We start from the raw sequence: 17,250 nt of genomic DNA, 5'->3' as shown, positions 1-17,250 counted from the left end.
CCCCCTGCGCCTAGGGTTGGAAACCCTAGGGGTGGGGGGCGCCCCACTTGGCTTGGGGGGCAAGCCACACCTTGGCCGCCGCCCCCCCTTGGAGATTGGATCTCCTAGGGCCGGCGCCCCCCAGGGGCCCTATATAAAGAGGGGGGAGGGAGGGCAGCCGCACCCAAGCCCCGGCGCCTCCCTCTCCCTCCCGTGACACATCTCCCTCCTCCCGCAGCGCTTGGCGAAGCCCTGTTGGTATCCCGCTACTTCCACCACCACGCCGTCGTGCTGCTGGATCTCCATCAACCTCTCCTCCCCCTTGCTGGATCAAGAAGGAGGAGACGTCGCAGCTCCGTACGTGTGTTGAACGCGGAGGTGCCGTCCGTTCGGCGCTATGATCATCGGTGATTTGGATCACGACGAGTACGACTCCATCAACCCCGTTCTCTTGAACGCTTCCGCTCGCGATCTACAAGGGTATGTAGATGCACTCCTCTCTCTCGTTGCTAGATGACTCCATAGATTGATCTTGGTGATGCGTAGAAAATTTTGAATTATTGCTACGTTCCCCAACACGGCTGCCCTCCCTCCCCCCTCTTTATATAGGGGTCCAGGGGGGCGCCGGCCCCCAGAGATCCCATCTCAAGGGGGGGGGGGCGGCCAAGGGGGGGACTTGCCCCCCAAGCCAAGTGGGGCGCCCCCCACCCCTAGGGTTTCCAACCCTAGGTGCAGGGGAGGCCCAAGGGGGGCGCATCAGCCCACCAGGGGCTGGTTCCCTTCCCCACTTCAGCCCATGGGGCCCTCCGGGATAGGTGGCCCCACCCGGTGGACCCCCGGGACCCTTCCGGTGGTCCCGGTACAATACCGGTGACCCCCGAAACTTTCCCGGTGGCCGAAACTGGACTTCTTATATATAATTCTTCACCTCTGGACCATTCCGGAACTCCTCGTGACGTCCGGGATCTCATCCGACACTCCGAACAATTTTCGGGTTACCGCATACTAGTATCTCTACAACCCTAGCGTCACCGAACCTTAAGTGTGTAGACCCTACGGGTTCGGGAGACATGCAGACATGACCGAGACGACTCTCCGGTCAATAACCAACAGCGGGATCTGGATACCCATGTTGGCTCCCACATGTTCCACGATGATCTCATCGGATGAACCACGATGTCGAGGATTCAATCAATCCCGTATACAATTCCCTTTGTCAATCGGTACGTTACTTGCCCGAGATTCGATCGTCGGTATCCCAATACCTTGTTCAATCTCGTTACCGGCAAGTCACTTTACTCGTACCGTAATGCATGATCCCGTGACCAAACACTTGGTTACATTGAGCTCATTATGATGATGCATTACCGAGTGGGCCGAGAGATACCTCTCCGTCATACAGAGTGACAAATCCCAGTCTCGATTCGTGCCAACCCAACAGACACTTTCGGAGATACCCGTAGTGCACCATTATAGCCACCCAGTTACATTGTGACGTTTGGCACACCCAAAGCACTCCTATGGTATCCGGGAGTTGCACAATCTCATGGTCTAAGGAAATGATACTTGACATTTGGAAAAGCTCTAGCAAACGAACTACACGATCTTGTGCTATGCTTAGGATTGGGTCTTGTCCATCACATCATTCTCCTAATGATGTGACCCCGTTATCAATGACATCCAATGTCCATAGTCAGGAAACCATGACTATCTGTTGATCAACGAGCTAGTCAACTAGAGGCTCACTAGGGACATGTTGTGGTCTATGTATTCACACATGTATTACGATTTCCGGATAACACAATTATAGCATGAACAAGGAAATATAATAATAACCATTTTATTATTGCCTCTAGGGCATATTTCCAACAGTCTCCCACTTGCACTATAGTCAATAATCTAGTTACATTGTGATGAATCGAACACCCATAGAGTTCTGGTGTTGATCATGTTTTGCTCTAGGGAGAGGTTTAGTCAACGGATCTGCTACATTCAGGTCCGTATGTACTTTACAAATATCTATGTCTCCATTTTGAACACTTCCACGAATGGAGTTGAAGCGACGCTTGATATGCCTGGTCTTCCTGTGAAACCTGGGCTCCTTGGCAAGGGCAATAGCTCCAGTGTTGTCACAGAAGAGAGTCATCGGGCCCGACGCATTGGGAATAACTCCTAGGTCGGTAATGAACTCCTTCACCCAGATTGCTTCTTGTGCTGCCTCTGAGGCCGCCATGTATTCCGCTTCACATGTAGATCCCGCCACAACGCTTTGCTTGCAACTGCACCAGCTTACTGCCCCACCATTCAAAATATACACGTATCCGGTTTGTGACTTAGAGTCATCCAGATCTGTGTCGAAGCTAGCATCGACGTAAACCTTTACGACGAGCTCTTCGTCACCTCCATAAACGAGAAACATATCCTTAGTCCTCTTCAGGTACTTCAGGATATTCTTGACCGCTGTCCAGTGTTCCATGCCGGGATTACTTTGGTACCTTCCTACCAAACTTACGGCAAGGTTTACATCAGGTCTGGTACACAGCATGGCATACATAATAGACCCTATGGCCGAGGCATAGGGGACGACACTCATCTTTTCTCTATCTTCTGCCGTGGTCGGGCATTGAGCCGTGCTCAATTGCACACCTTGCAATACAGGCAAGAACCCCTTCTTGGACTGATCCATATTGAACTTCTTCAATATCTTGTCAAGGTACGTACTTTGTGAAAGACCAATGAGGCGTCTTGATCTATCTCTATAGATCTTGATGCCTAATATATAAGCAGCTTCTCCAAGGTCCTTCATTGAAAAACACTTGTTCAAGTAGGCCTTTATGCTTCCCAAGAATTCTATATCATTTCCCATCAACAATATGTCATCCACATATAATATGAGAAATGCTACAGAGCTCCCACTCACTTTCTTGTAAACACAGGCTTCTCCATAAGTCTGTGTAAACCCAAACGCTTTGATCCTCTCATCAAATCGAATGTTCCAACTCCGAGATGCTTGCACCAGCCCATAGATGGAGAGCTGGAGCTTGCATACCTTGTTAGCATTCTTAGGATCGACAAAACCTTCCGGCTGCATCATATACAATTCTTCCTTAAGAAAGCCGTTAAGGAATGCCGTTTTGACGTCCATTTGCCATATCTCATAATCATAGAATGCGGCAATTGCTAACATGATTTGGACGGACTTCAGCTTCGCTACGGGTGAGAAAGTCTCATCGTAGTAAACCCCTTGAACTTGTCGATAACCCTTAGCGACAAGTCGAGCCTTATAGATGGTCACATTACCATCCGCGTCTGTCTTCTTCTTAAAGATCCATTTATTTTCTATCGCTCGCCGATCATCGGGCAAGTCTGTCAAAGTCCACACTTTGTTTTCATACATGGATCCTATCTCAGATTGCATGGCCTCAAGCCATTTGTTGGAATCTGGGCCCGCCATTGCTTCTTCATAGTTTGGAGGTTCACCGTTGTCTAACAACATGATTTCCAGGACAGGGTTGCCATACCACTCTGGTGTGGAACATGTCCTCGTCGACCTACGAAGTTCAGTAGTAACTTGATTCGAAGTACCTTGATCATCATCATTAGCTTCCTCTCTAGTCAGTGCAGGCACCATAGGAACATCTTCCTAAGCTGTGCTACTTTCCGGTTCAAGAGGTAGTACTTCATCAAGTTCCACTTTCCTCCCACTTACTTCTTTCGAGAGAAACTCTTTCTCCAGAAAGGACCCGTTCTTGGCAACAAAGATCTTGCCTTCGGATCTGAGGTAGAAGGTATACCCAATGGTTTCCTTAGGGTATCCTATGAAGACGCATTTTTCCGACTTGGGTTCGAGCTTTTCAGGTTGAAGTTTCTTGACATAAGCATCGCATCCCCAAACTTTTAGAAACGACAGCTTAGGTTTCTTCCCAAACCATAATTCATACGGTGTCGTCTCAACGGATTTCGACGGAGCCCTATTTAAAGTGAATGCGGCAGTCTCTAAAGCATAGCCCCAAAATGAGAGCGGTAGATCGGTAAGAGACATCATAGATCGCACCATATCCAATAGAGTGCGATTACGACGTTCGGACACACCATTTCGCTGAGGTGTTCCAGGCGGCGTGAGTTGTGAAACTATTCCACATTTCCTTAAGTGTGTGCCAAATTCGTGACTCAAATATTCCCCCCACGATCTGATCGTAAGAATTTTATTTTCCTGTCACGTTGATTCTCAACCTCACTCTGAAATTCCTTGAACTTTTCAAAGGTCTCAGACTTGTGTTTCATTAGGTAGACATACCCATATCTACTCAAGTCATCAGTGAGAGTGAGAACGTAACGATAACCTCCGCGAGCCTCAACACTCATTGGACCGCACACATTAGTATGTATGATTTCTAATAAGTTGGTTGCTCGCTCCATTGTTCCGGAGAACGGAGTCTTGGTCATCTTACCCATGAGGCATGGTTCGCACGTGTCAAATGATTCGTAATCAAGAGACTCCAAAAGTCCATCTGCATGAAGCTTCTTCATGCGTTTGACACCAATGTGACCAAGACGGCAGTGCCACAAGTATGTGGGACTATCATTATCAATCTTACATCTTTTGGTATTCACACTATGAATATGTGTGACATCACGTTCGAGATTCATTAAGAATAAACCATTGACCAGCGGGGCATGACCATAAAACATATCTCTCATATAAATAGAACAACCATTATTCTCGGATTTAAATGAGTAGCCATCTCGCATTAAACGAGATCCAGATACAATGTTCATGCTCAAAGCTGGCACTAAATAACAATTATTGAGGTTTAAAACTAATCCCGTAGGTAAATGTAGAGGTAGCGTGCCGACGGCGATCACATCGACCTTGGAACCATTCCCGACGCGCATCTTCACCTCGTCCTTTGCCAGTCTCCGTTTATTCCGCAGCTCCTGCTTTGAGTTACAAATATGAGCAACCGCACCAGTATCAAATACCCAGGAGCTACTACGAGTGCTGGTAAGGTACACATCAATAACATGTATATCACATATACCTTTGGTTTTGCCGGCCTTCTTGTCCGCTAAGTACTTGGGGCAGTTCCGCTTCCAGTGACCACTTCCCTTGCAATAAAAGCACTCAGTCTCAGGCTTGGGTCCATTCTTTGGCTTCTTCCCGGCAACTGGCTTACTGGGCGCGGCAACTCCCTTGCCGTACTTCTTGAAGTTCTTCTTACCCTTGCCTTTCTTGAACTTAGTGGTTTTATTCACCATCAACACTTGATGTTCCTTTTTGATCTCCACCTCCGCTGATTTCAGCATTGAATATACCTCAGGAATGGTCTTTTCCATCCCCTGCATATTGAAGTTCATCACAAAGCTCTTGTAGCTTGGTGGAAGCGACTAAAGGATTCTGTCAATGACCGCGTCATCCGGGAGATTAACTCCCAGCTGAGTCAAGCGGTTGTGTAACCCAGACATTTTGAGTATGTGCTCACTGACAGAACTATTTTCCTCCATCTTACAACTGAAGAACTTGTCGGAGACTTCATATCTCTCTACCCGGGCATGAGCTTGGAAAACCATTTTCAGCTCTTCGAACATCTCATATGCTCCGTGTTGCTCAAAACGCTTTTGGAGCCCCGGTTCTAAGCTGTAAAGCATGCCGCACTGAACAAGGGAGTAATCATCAGCACGCTGCTGCCAAGCGTTCATAACGTCTTGGTTCTCTGGGATGGGTGCGTCACCTAGCAGTGCTTCTAGGACATAATCTTTCTTGGCAGCTATGAGGATGATCCTCAGGTTCCGGACCCAGTCCGTATAGTTGCTGCCATCATCTTTCAGCTTGGTTTTCTCTAGGAACGCGTTGAAGTTGAGGGCAACGTGGGCCATTTGATCTACAAGACATATCGTAAAGATTTTAGACTAAGTTCATGATAATTAAGTTCATCTAATCAAATTATTCAATGAACTCCCACTCAGATAGACATCCCTCTAGTCATCTAAGTGAAACATGATCCGAGTCAACTAGGCTGTGTCCGATCATCACGTGAGACGGACTAGTCAACATCGGTGAACATCTTCATGTTGATCGTATCTTCTATACGACTCATGCTCGACCTTTCGGTCTTCCGTGTTCCGAGGCCATGTCTGTACATGCTAGGCTCGTCAAGTCAACCTAAGTGTATTGCGTGTGTAAATCTGGCTTACACCCGTTGTATTCGAACGTTAGAATCTATCACACCCGATCATCACGTGGTGCTTCGAAACAACGAACCTTCGCAACGGCGCACAGTTAGGGGGAACACTTTCTTGAAATTATTGCGAGGGATCATCTTATTTAAGCTACCGTCGTTCTAAGCAAATAAGATATAAAACATGATAAACATCACATGCAATCAAATAGTGACATGATATGGCCAATATCATTTTGCTCCTTTGATCTCCATCTTCGGGGCGCCATGATCATCTTCGTCACCGGCATGACACCATGATCTCCATCATCGTGTCTTCATGAAGTCGTCACGCCAACGATTACTTCTACTTCTATGGCTAACGTGTTTAGCAATAATTTACATGGCGTTATTCAATGACACGCAGGTCATACAAAAAATAAAGACAACTCCTATGGCTCCTGCCGGTTGTCATACTCATCGACATGCAAGTCGTGATTCCTATTACAAGAACATGATCAATCTCATACATCACATATATTTCATTCATCACATCCTTTTGGCCATATCACATCACAAGGCATATGCTGCAAAAACAAGTTAGATGTCCTCTAATTGTTGTTGCATGTTTTTACGTGGCTTCTATAGGTTTCTAGCAAGAACGTTTCTTACCTACGTAAAACCACAACGTGATATGCCAACTTCTATTTGCCCTTCATAAGGACCCTTTTCATCGAATCCGATTCGACTAAAGTGGGAGAGACAGACACCCGCTAGCCACCTTATGCAACTAGTGCATGTCAGTCGGTGGAACCTGTCTCATGTAAGCGTACGTGTAAGGTCGGTCCGGGCCGCTTCATCCCACGATGCCGCCGAAACAAGATAAGACTAGTAGTGGCAAGAAAATTGACAACATCTACGCCCACAACAAGTTTGTGTTCTACTCGTGCATAGAAACTACGCATAGACCTAGCTCTGATACCACTGTTGGGGATCGTTGCAGAAATTAAAAAATTTCTATGCATCACCAAGAACAATCTATGGAGTCTTCTAGCAACGAGAGGGAATAGAGTGCATCTACATACCCTTGTAGATCGCGAGCGGAAGCGTTCAAGTGAACGGGGTTGATGGAGTCGTACTCGTCGTGATCCAAATCACCGATGACCGAGCGCCGAACGGACGGCACCTCCGCGTTCAACACACGTACGGTTGGGGAAGACGTCTCCTCCTTCTTGATCCAGCAAGGGGAAAGGAGAGGTTGATGGAGATCCAGCAGCACGACGGCGTGGTGGTGGAAGCAGCGGGGATCTCGGCAGGGCTTCGCCAAGCTCAGCGAGAGGGAGAGGTGTCACGGGAGGGAGAGGGAGGCGCCAGGGGCTTAGGTGCGGCTGCCCTCCCTCCCCCCTCTTTATATAGGGGTCCAGGGGGGCGCCGGCCCCCAGAGATCCCATCTCAAGGGGGGGGGGCCAAGGGGGGGGGACTTGCCCCCCAAGCCAAGTGGGGCGCCCCCCCACCCCTAGGGTTTCCAACCCTAGGTGCAGGGGAGGCCCAAGGGGGGCGCACCAGCCCACCAGGGGCTAGTTCCCTTCCCCACTTCAGCCCATGGGCCCCTCCGGGATAGGTGGCCCCACCCGGTGGACCCCCGGGACCCTTCCGGTGGTCCCGGTACAATACCGGTGACCCCCGAAACTTTCCCGGTGGCCGAAACTGGACTTCCTATATATAATTCTTCACCTCCGGACCATTCCGGAACTCCTCGTGACGTCCGGGATCTCAACCGGGACTCCGAACAACTTTCGGGTTACCGCATACTAGTATCTCTACAACCCTAGCGTCACCGAACCTTAAGTGTGTAGACCCTACGGGTTCGGGAGACATGCAGACATGACCGAGACGACTCTCCGGTCAATAACCAACAGCGGGATCTGGATACCCATGTTGGCTCCCACATGTTCCACGGTGATCTCATCGGATGAACCACGATGTCGAGGATTCAATCAATCCCGTATACAATTCCCTTTGAATCGGTACGTTACTTGCCCGAGATTCGATCGTCGGTATCCCAATACCTTGTTCAATCTAGTTACCGGCAAGTCACTTTACTCGTACCGTAATGCATGATCCCATGACCAAACACTTGGTTACATTGAGCTCATTATGATGATGCATTACCGAGTGGGCCCAGAGATACCTCTCCGTCATACAGAGTGACAAATCCCAGTCTTGATTCGTGCCAACCCAACAGACACTTTCGGAGATACCCGTAGTGCACCTTTATAGCCACCCAGTTACGTTGTGACGTTTGACACACCCAAAGCACTCCTATGGTATCCGGGAGTTGCACAATCTCATGGTCTAAGGAAATGATACTTGACATTTGGAAAAACTCTAGCAAACGAACTACACGATCTTGTGCTATGCTTAGGACTGGGTCTTGTCCATCACATCATTCTCCTAATGATGTGATCCCGTTATCAATGACATCCAATGTCCATAGTCAGGAAACCATGACTATCTGTTGATCAACGAGCTGGTCAACTAGAGGCTCACTAGGGACATGTTGTGGTCTATGTATTCACACATGTATTACGATTTCCGGATAACACAATTATAGCATGAACAATAGACAATTATCATGAAGAAGGAAATATAATAATAACCATTTTATTATTGCCTCTAGGGCATATTTCCAACAGGACCCAGCCCTCCTGGCCGCCCTACACTCGGCGCCGTCGCCGAGCAACTATGGCGGTGGAGGCGACTGGTACATGGACTCGGGTGCTACTGCACACATGACAGCTCATCCCGGTAACCTTTCCTCCTCCACTCCCGTTCACACTCCCACTCGCATCACCGTTGGCAACGGTTCGTCTTTACCCATCACCCATGTCGGGAGCACTAGTTTTCCTTCTAGTTCCACACCTATCACTATGTCTAACGTTCTTGTTTCACCTGACTTAGTCACTAGGTTAGTTTCTGTTCGTCGTCTTACTCGTGAGAATCCTATTACTGTTGAATTTGACGGTGTCGGTTTTTCTGTGAAGGACGCCCGTACCCAGATGGTGCTTCACCGATGTGATAGCCCTGACGAGCTTTATCCCGTGCACGCCGGCGCCTCCACTTCCACACCCGTCGCTCTCTCCGCCAGCGTCGACCTTTGGCATGCTCGCTTGGGCCACCCCAACCCCGCCGTTTTGCGTCAGATTCTTAGGAGTTTTTCTTTTTCATGTAATAACCTCGACGAGCATACTTGTGAGTCTTGTCGTTTGGGCAAGCACGTGCGTCTTCCCTTTAGTGCGTCTACTTCAGTTTCCACTTTTCCGTTTTAGCTGATTCATAGTGATGTTTGGACGTCTCCCGTTGCGAGTAACACGGGCTATCTATACTATTTGGTGATTTTAGATGATTATTCTCATTATGTGTGGACTTTTCCACTTCGTCGTAAATCTGATGCTTTAGCCACACTCACCACCTTTTATTCCTACGTCACCACTCAGTTCGGTCGCCCCATACTTGCACTCCAAACTGATAACGGAAAAGAGTTTGACAACGTCGCTCTTTGCTCACTTCTCGCCTCTCACGGCACCACCTTCCGTCTGACTTGCCCCTACACTTCACAGCAGAATGGCCGCGTCGAGCGCATTCTCCGCACTCTTAATGATTGCGTTCGCGCATTTCTCTTTCACGCTAACATGCCCGCTCAGTTCTGGCCTGATGCCCTCGCACCGCCTCTCTCTTAGTCAACATTCGTCCGTGTCGTCCCCGGTAGAACTACGCCCCTCACCACCTTCTTTTCGGTACACCACCGTCCTATGATGGTCTTCGCATATTCGGGTGTCTTTGTTATCCTAGCACCGCGTCCACCACACCACACAAGCTTGCACCCCGCTCCGTCCCACGCATCTTCCTTGGCTACCCTCCCAACACCAAAGGTTACCGGTGCTATGATCCCGTCACTCATCGTGCGTACACCTCGAGGCACGTGTACTTCGTCGAGACAGTGTTCCCTTTTTTTCAGGTTCCTCCGGCCCCCGCGCCCCCTACCTGGTGCGATGCGAGGCAGCACCCCCCGGTACCCCCCTCCCCCCGCCCGATGCCTTCTGCCGCCCCTCCCGGGTTCTCGACTCCCTCACCCGAGGTTGAGTCCGACCGCCCCCCTTGGTCCCCGGCTCCCTCACCCGAGGTTGAGCCAGCGGGCACCCCACCTGCCACCCCAGCTGGCGGCGCTACTCCTGCGACGGGCTCGACCTTGACCTCGCCCGTCGCCTCCTCCGTGGCTAGCTCGGCTGGCACCGTCGCGGCTCCTGACGCCGCGGCCCCCACCTCTGACGCCGTGGGCCCCGTCGCCACGGGCGTTCCTGTTGTGGCCGCGGCCCTCGCTGCCGCGGCACCCGCCGCCCTCGCCGGCCCGGTCACCTGTGCCCGTGCAAGAGTGCATCGGCCGAGCACGCGCTACTCCTCCGACGAGTATGCATGCGCTGTCTCGACATCGACGCCATCACCCGTCCCCACCTCCGCTCGTGCCGCCCTTCGGGATCCCCATTGGCTGGCTGCGATGCAGGAGGAGTTCGACGCCCTACAGCGCAACCGTACGTGGTAGCTTGTTCCGTGACCCAACATCATCTCTGGCAAGTGGGTGTTTCGCCTCAAGACTCGCCCGGACGGTTCTCTAGAGGGCTACAAGGCTCGATGGGTGGTTCGTGGCTTTCGGCAGCGCGCGGGCGTGGACTTCACCGACACCTTCGCCCCGGTTGTGAAACCGGGCACGATCCGCGCCGTCCTTCAGCTGGCCGTCTCGCGCGCCTGGCCTGTGCATCAGTTGGACGTTTCCAACGCCTTCTTGCACGGTCATCTCGCCGAGCAGGTGTTCTGTGAGCAGCCTACTGGTTTCGTCGACGCCGAGCACCCCGACTTCGTGTGCTTGCTCTCCGGCTCTCTTTATGGGTTGAAGCAGGTGCCTCGGGCTTGGTACCAGCGTATCACAGCCTTCCTGCAGTCTCTGGGCTTTCGGTCCACTCGCTCCGATTCCTCACTCTTTGTGTATCATCAGGGAGCTGACACTGCATATCTGCTACTCTATGTCGACGACATCATCCTCACGCCGTCCACCCCTGATCTCCTTCAGCGGCTGACTGCTCGTCTTCGTGATGAGTTCGCCCTCAAGGACTTGGGGCCCCTGCACTACTTTCTCGGCATCGAGGTGATCCACCTGGCTGACGGTTTCTTTCTGCATCAGCAGAAGTACGCCCACGAGCTCCTTGAGCGTGTCGATATGCTTAATTGCAAGCCGGCGCCCACTCCCGTCGACACGAAGGCGAAGGTCTCTGCTCTGGAGGGGTCTCTCGCGTCCGATGGAGCGTTTTATCGCTCTATCATCGGTGCTTTACAGTACTTGACGCTGACTCGCCCCAACCTGTAGTACGCTGTTCAGCAGGTGTGCCTCCATATGCATGCCCCGCGTGACTCCCGCTGGACTCTGCTGAAGCATATTCTCCGTTACATACGCGGCACCATGTCCTTGGGACTCACCCTGACAGCCTCCGCCTCCACCGACCTCGTGGCCTACTCGGATGCTGACTGGGCCGGCTGCCCTGACACGCGACGCTCTACGTCAGGCTACTGCGTCTACCTTGGGCCCTCGTTGATCTCTTGGTCATCGAAGCGGCAGCCCACGGTCTCCCGCTCCAGCGCCGAGGCAGAGTATCGCGCCATGGCTAATGCCGTGGCCGAGTGCTCTTGGATACGTCAGCTGCTCCAGGAGTTGCTTTGTGATGTTCACAAGGCCACTCTTGTCTACTGCGATAACATCCGTGCGGTCTACCTCTCCGCCAACCCGGTGCACCATCGACGGACGAAGCATATTGAGCTCGATATTCACTTCGTGCGCGAGCAGGTTGCCCTTGGCCGTGTTCGGGTTCTCCACGTGCCGACGACGCAACAGTTTGCTGATGTGATGACTAAGGGATTGCCTACTCCCATCTTCGAGGAGTTTCGGTCCAGTCTCTGTGTCTCCAGCGATGCTTCGACTGCGGGGGGTGGGTGGGGGGGGTGCTGAGTATATATTTTGTATTGCACGTGTATTGGAGTTGTGGCCCACCTCCTAGTCTTGTATAGTTGAGGTAGATGCCTTCCCTTGTAATATATATATGTGCACCAGCACCCTATCAATACATCATCATTGTATTGCAAATCCTCCTCTCTACAATATGGAACGAGATTGCCCTTATGAACACCAATTAATCGGTCCATATTAATGTTTTCATGATATAGATAGACACTCGTGCCACTACCGGACAACGCCGAACACGATATGTAACGCCATCAAGCCTTCTCGAGGGAGTATATTTAATTAGTTTGTGTATGTATGGTCAATCCATGGCGTGTTCGCAGGATGTGAAGAAGGTTCCGTACGCCAAAAGGGCCAACGGCAGGCAACGACTGGGAGAAGGTGAAGCCGGTGGAGTCCAACTGCATGGACAGGATGATCGCCGCCTCCATCGACAACAACGCCCCAACATCCACCACACAAAGGTTGTCGCTGCGGGGCCAAAATCACAGTTCTGACCTTGTCAGAGTTTATTCTCACAAACTGAACTCGACGTGAAAGTATTTCATGATTTGACCCTTTTAGAAACGCCAGGGCCCGTGGCGTTTCTGGTCAACTATGAAACGCCGAGGCAGCTAGCATTTCTGTCCTGGCCCACTGCTAGGCCGAGGACGCGTTGTTTGCTGACGTGGCGTGGTGGAAACGCCAAGCAAGCTAACGTTTCAAGAAACGCCACCGTCCTTGGCGTTTCTGGTGCAGATATTTTAGGTGGTCGTGGGGCTTTCACCCACCACTCACCATTCACTCTCTTCTCCCCCATTGGCCTATCCCGAGCTCATGGCCTTTCCCCCCTTTGTGTCCCTCACTTAGCCCCTCTCAAATCCTTGCAAATCGATTGGGTTGGTCCGTGGATCCGGTGTCATTTCCGTTCGTTGAGGTAACCACCTTCATCTCACAAATTTTTATTGGTTGGACTTGTCCATTTGGATTGATTTGTTCTTGTTGTCCTAACCCTAGTTTTGAACATGAATCTATAATGTGATGTTTTGAGTATTGTTGTTCCAAAAGTGTTGCATTTTGATGTTGTTGAGCATACCTTATTGTTTGGGTTATGGCTAATGTTAAGATTTAGGGTTAGGGTTATGGCTAATGTAAAGATTTAGGGTTAGGGTTAGGGGTTTTGTTAGCAATGTGGTATATTTAGCATTGTACATTTCTTATACTTATGTTACCATTTTTTTAGATGGACAAGATTGTGAATATTCATTATGTTGACAAAGAGGCATTCATGAATGTGGATATTGTTGACAAGTATGAGGAAGTGTTGGTATATCTTGAGACTCCTAGTTATGAAGAGGTTGTGGAAGAAACACGGATAAGATTAAAGTGGGTGGATGATGACCCACAAGTGTAGGGGATCTATCGTAGTCCTTTCAATAAGTAAGAGTGTCGAACCCAACGAGGAGCAGAAGCAAATGACAAGCGGTTTTCAGTAAGGTATTCTCTGCAAGCACTGAAATTATCGGTAACAGATAGTTTTGTGATAAGGTAATTGGTAACGAGCAACAAGTAACAAATGTAAATATGGTGCAACAAGGTGGCCCAATCCTTTTTGTAGCAAAGGACAAGCCTGGACAAATTCTTATATGAAGGAAAACGCTCCCGAGGACACATGGGAATTATCGTCAAGCTAGTTTTCATCACACTCATATGATTCGCGTTCCGTACTTTGATAATTTGATATGTGGGTGGACCGGTGATTGGGTGCTGTCCTTACTTGGACAAGCATCCCACTTATGATTAACTCCTATTGCAAGCATCCGCAACTACAAAAGAAGTATTAAGGTAAACCTAACCATAGCATGAAACATATGGATCCAAATCAGCCCCTTACGAAGCAACGCATAAACTGGGGTTTAAGCTTCTGTCACTCTAGCAACCCATCATCTACTTATTACTTCCCAATGCCTTCCCCTAGGCCCAAACAATGGTGAAGTGTCATGTAGTCGACGTTCACATGACACCACTAGAGGAGAGACAACATACATCTCATCAAAATATGGAACGAATACCAAATTCACAGGACTACTAATAGCAAGACTTCTCCCATGTCCTCAGGAACAAACGTAACTACTCACAAATCATATTCATGTTCATAATCAGAGGGGTAGTAATATGCATTAAGGATCTGAACATATAATCTTCCACCGAATAAACCAACTAGCATCAACTACAATGAGTAATCAACACTACTAGCAACCCACAGGTACCAATCTGAGGTTTTGGGACAAAGATTGGATACAAGAGATGAACTAGGGTTTGAGAGGAGATGGTGCTGGTGAAGATGTTGATGGAGATTGACCCCTCCCGACGAGAGGATCGTTGGTGATGACGACGGCGATGATTTCCCCCTCCCGGAGGGATGTTTCCCCTGCAGAACAGCTCCGCCGGAGCCCTAGATTGGTTCCGCCAAGGTTCCGCCTCGTGGCGGCGGAGTTTCGTCCCACAAGCTTGCTTATGATTTTTTCCAGGGTAAAAGACTTCATATAGCAGAAGATGGACACCGAAGGCCTGCCAGGGCCCACGAGGTAGGGGGCGCCCAGGGGGGTAGGGCGCGCCCCCACCCTCGTGGATGGTGGGTGGCCCCCCTCTGGTACTTTCTTCACTCAGTATTTTTTATAAATTCCAAAACTGACTTCCGTGGAGTTTTAGGACTTTTGGAGTTGTGCAGAATAGGTCTCTAATATTTGCTCCTTTTCCAGCTGCCGGCATTCTCCCTCTTCGTGTAAACCTTGTAAAATAAGAGAGAAAATGCATAAGTATCGTGACATAATGTGTAATAACAGCCCATAATGCAATAAATATCAATATCAAGTCATGATGCAAAATGGACGTATCAACTCCCCCAAGCTTAGACCTCACTTGTCCTCAAGCGAAAGCCAAAATCGAAAAATATTTCCATATGTTTAGAGATAGAGGTGTCGATAAAATAAAATACGGACATGAGGGCATCATGATCATTCTTATAACAGCAACATATATGAATATTGTCATATGAATTCTTATGATAAACTAACAATCTATTCACAATGTCAAGTATGAATCAGAAACTTTATTTAAAACTAACAAACTATAATCTCAGTCATTGAAGCAATTGCAATTTATCATAACATCGGAAAGAGTCTAAGTAAGAGCTTTTCAGCAAGTCCACATACTCAACTATCATTTAGTCTTTCACAATTGCTAACACTCACGCAATACTTGTGGTTATGGATTTTTAATCGGACACAGAGAAAGATAGGGGCTTATAGTGTTGCATCCCAACCTTTTACCTCAAGGGTAATGTCAACAATAATAGTTCATGCTAACTTACATCCAATTGGATATATATCAGGATCATTCCAACACAATGTGCTTGCCAAAGGATAAAATATAAAAAGGAAAGGTGAAGATCACCATGACTCTTGCATAAGGTAGAAGATAAAAGTAAAAGATAGGCCCTTCGCAGAGGGAAGCAGAGGTTGTCATGTGCTTTTATGTTGGATGCACAAAATCTTAATGCGAAAGAACGTCACTTTATATTGCCACTTGTGATACGGACCTTTATTATGCAGTCCGTCGCTTTTATTGCTTCCATATTACAAGATCGTATAAAGCTTATTTTCTCCCACACTAATAAATCATACGTATTTAGAGAGAATTTTTCATTGCATGCAATGATGACAACTTACTTGAAGGATCTTACTCAATCCATAGGTAGGTATGGTGGACTCTTATGGCAAAACTGGGTTTAAAGGTATTTGGAAGCACAAGTAGTATCTCTACTTGCTGCAAAGAATTGGCTAGCATGAGGGGGAAAGGAAAGCTCAACATGTTGGATGATCCATGACAATATACTTTATTTCAGATATAAGAGAACATAACCCATTACGTTGTCTTCCTTGTCCAACATCAACTCTTTAGCATGTCATATTTTAATGAGTGCTCACAATTATAAAAGATGTCCAAGATAGTATATTTATATGTGAAACCTCTCTTTCTTTATTACTTCCTATTAATTGCAACGATGACCAAAACTATGTTTATCAACTCTCAACAACTTTTAATCATCATACTCTTTATATGTGAAGTCATTACTCTCCATAAGATAAATATGATCTCTTTATTTCTTTTTATTTCTTTTCTTTCCTTTATTCACTCAAGGTCATAGCAAGATAACCAAGCCCTTGACTCAACACTAATCTTTATTATATATAGCTCAAGGACTCGATTACATAGAAGGATCATAAAGCAAAAACTCAAAACTAGATCATACCAAAACTTTATTCTACAAATTCAAGATATTACCAAAAGTATCGAACTGAGAAAGCGGTAAAGATAGGAGTGTGATGGCGATACAATACCGGGGCACCTCCCCCAAGCTTGGCAGTTGCCAAGGGGAGTGCCCATACCCATGTGCTTATTGCTCTTTCTTCGGGGGTGGTGAGGTGATATTCTTGGCGATGATGCCCCTCAGGATACGATTCTCCTCCTCGAGCTTATTGACTTGCTGCTTGAGGTCCATTATTTCCTTACGGTGCTTACCCGTGACGGCTAAAGCTCCTTTCACCCAAGGATGTTGCATAGCTGCGGGAGAACAAGTAACACTATTTGTCATATTTTCATAAGAGAGAAATCTAACATTGGAAGGGATGACCGAGTTTGGAATAGCTGAGCTCTGTAGTTCCCCCCATCGTGAATCCAGCCCGGAAACGAGAGGTAACTTCTTGATCCTCCTCCATGGCATCTATCCTTTTCAAGTCGGCTTCCATCTCTTCCTCCGTTGATGGCCCAAAGTGATAGGCATCGCTGTTTGCTCCTGGACCCGGTGTCGGATGAGACACCCTACTCTCCCCGACTAACTCTTGAGAAGACATCTTGCTCTAATCTGCGGCAGAAACAGCTCAAAACAAAAACAGAGGATATTTGTGTGATACAGTGGTCAAAACCTTTGGGAGGTTATATAATGAATTTTTACCGACCAAAAGAAGTAACGTGCAAGAAAACGGAGTCCGGAGAGCACATGGG

The sequence above is a fragment of the Aegilops tauschii genome, chromosome 4 (genome assembly GCF_002575655.3).
Source record: "Aegilops tauschii subsp. strangulata cultivar AL8/78 chromosome 4, Aet v6.0, whole genome shotgun sequence".
In the NCBI taxonomy this organism is placed as follows: Eukaryota; Viridiplantae; Streptophyta; class Magnoliopsida; order Poales; family Poaceae; genus Aegilops; species Aegilops tauschii.
Note: the sequence above shows the minus strand (reverse complement) of the source record.